The 2506-nt window shown below is 38.0% G+C and overlaps 1 protein-coding gene across 2 annotated transcripts in view; it reads left to right on the plus strand.

Moving 5' to 3' along the window:
* Tbc1d32 (TBC1 domain family member 32) overlaps positions 1-2506 on the plus strand; it is a 223553-nt gene that overhangs the window by 76506 nt on the left and 144541 nt on the right. The gene's annotated exons all lie outside the window — the stretch shown is intronic.

Raw genomic sequence — 2506 nt, forward strand, 5'->3', positions numbered from 1 at the left:
TTTTTTTTTTTTTAGATTTTATTTGTTTATTATTACATGTAAGTACTCTGTAGCTGTCTTCAGACACTCCAGAAGAGGGTGTCAGATCTCATTATGGATGATTGTGAGCCACCATGTGGTTGCTGGGATTTGAACTCAGAACCTTCAGAAGAGCAGTTAGTGCTCTTAACCACTGAGCCATCTTACCAGCTAGACATTGAATTTCATTGTAATAAGGCTGTACTTCAATGACCCTCACATCACCAAAGGATTTTACCTCCATCATAGCTAAGCTGAGAGTTGACAGTTCTGCACCGAGGAATGAATTGTAGGCATGATGTTTGGATAGAGACTTCCAGCTTTGGTCAAAACTATTTGACTTGAGTGAGTGACTTTTTTCTCAACCCACAGAGAACAGGTTATATTCAATTAAAAAATGGTGTGTGTATTAAAATGGTCTATCCATAAAGTCATTCACCAACTGTTTTAATGAACAATGGTTCTTCTTAGAGGGTGGCACAGACATTTGGTGTGGGTAAGAAGCTGGATCATTAGCTGTGATAATTTGGAAAAGCATTCATCTCAGAGAAAGAGTAACTGATAAAGTTCTCTTCTTCAAACTTGGTACAAGAGCTACAAATGTCAAGCAAAGCATTCAGTTTCACTTTGTTGTTCTCTTACAAGCCACCTCCCTAGTTAATCATCTATATTTCTTTTGGGTATATAAATATTTTTGAAATATATAAGCTGTTCTGAAAACCATAGTATAGTGTAAAAACATGAAATAAACAATACTTGTAATAGAGAGGCTGAGATAGGAGAAACAAGATTTCAAGATCCTTATGTTGTACACAGCAAGACACTGCCACAAACAAGCTGAAAGTGTATATAGATTATATAATATTGGACCTATTTCTCCAATTACCAAATTAGAGAGACTGTTGGATGACAGTCAACAAATTTATAATTCCTCATATTTTTTGATTTCAATCAATTAGAATATGTTGGTAATATTAATTTTAATATTAAGAAAAGGTAATTGTCACTTCCTGTTTTTTTGTTTTAAGAGATGGAATTAGATTTGTGTGGATTTGTTGAAAGATTACTTTCTTGCTTCTTCTAGAGTGTAGTTTTGCTCCTTATGTTGATGTTTTCCATATTTTATCCTTTGTAGGGCTGGATTTGTGAAAAGGTATTGTGTAAATTTGGTTTTGTCATGGAATATCTTGTTTTCTCCATCTATGGTAATTGAGCGTTTTGCTGGGTATAGTAGCCTGGGCTGGCATTTGTGTTCTTGTAGGGTCTGTATGACATCTGCCCAGGATCTTCTAGCTTTCATAGTCTCTGGTGAGAAGTCTGGTATAATTCTGATAGGCCTGCCTTTATATGTTACTTGCCTTTTTTCCCTTACTGCTTTTAAAATGCTTTCTTTGTTTAGTGCATTTAGTGTTTTGATTATTATGTGATGGGAGGAATTTCTTTTCTGGTTCAGTCTATTTGGAGTTCTATAGGTTTTTTTGTATGTTCATGGGCATCTCTTTCTTTAGGTTAGGGAAGTTTTCTTCTATAATTTTGTTGAAGATATTTACTGGCCCATTACCTTGGGAGGCTTCACTCTTTTCTATACCTATTATCCTTAGGTTTGCTCTTGTCATTGTGTCCTGGATTTCCTGGATGTTTTCGGTTAGGAGCTTTTTGCTTTTTGCATTTTCTTTGACTGTTGTGTCAATGTTTTCTATGGTGTCTTCTGCCCCTGAGATTCTCTCTTCTATCTCTTGTATTCTGTTGGTGATGCTTGCATCTATGACTCCTGATTTCTTTCTTAGGTTTTCTATCTGCAGGGTTGTCCCGCTTTCTGATTTCTTTATTGTTTCTATTTCCATTTTTAGATTCTGGATGGTTTTGCTCATTTCCTTCACCTGTTTGATTGTGTTTTCCTGTAGTTCTTTAAGTGATTTTTGTGTCCTCTTGAAGAGCTTCTAGCTATTTACTTGTGTTCTCCTGTATTTCTTTGAGGGTGCTATTTATGTCTTTCTTAAGGTCCTGTATCATCATCATGATAAGTGATTTTATTTCTGAATCTTGCTTTTCCAGTGTGATGGTATGTTCAGGACTTGCTACGGTGTGAGAATTGGGTTCTGATGATGCCAAGTAACCTTGGTTTGTGTTGTTTATTTTCTTATGCTTTACCCCTGACATCTGGTTATCTCTAGTGCTACCTGCCCTTGCTAAATCTGACAGGAGCCTCTCCTTCCTGTGATCCTGGTTGTGTCAGAACTCTTCAAAGTCAAGCTGTTTCTGTGATTATGGAATCCTGTGATCCTGGGCTTGTTAGAGCACCTGGGAGTGCAGCAGCTTCCTCTTTGTGTTGTGGGACTGGCTGTGGAGCCTGGGCCTAAGGTCTGCTCAGGACACCAGCCTTGAGAGAACAGAAGGAACCTGAGCCACTCTGCTGGTGGAATTCTGTAGCCCGCGTGGTCCTCTCGCCGGGAAGAAGACACGCGGACACTCTAGGTTCCTTCTGCAG

This window comes from Mastomys coucha, unplaced genomic scaffold (genome assembly GCF_008632895.1).
Source record: "Mastomys coucha isolate ucsf_1 unplaced genomic scaffold, UCSF_Mcou_1 pScaffold3, whole genome shotgun sequence".
NCBI classification, from domain to species: Eukaryota; Metazoa; Chordata; class Mammalia; order Rodentia; family Muridae; genus Mastomys; species Mastomys coucha.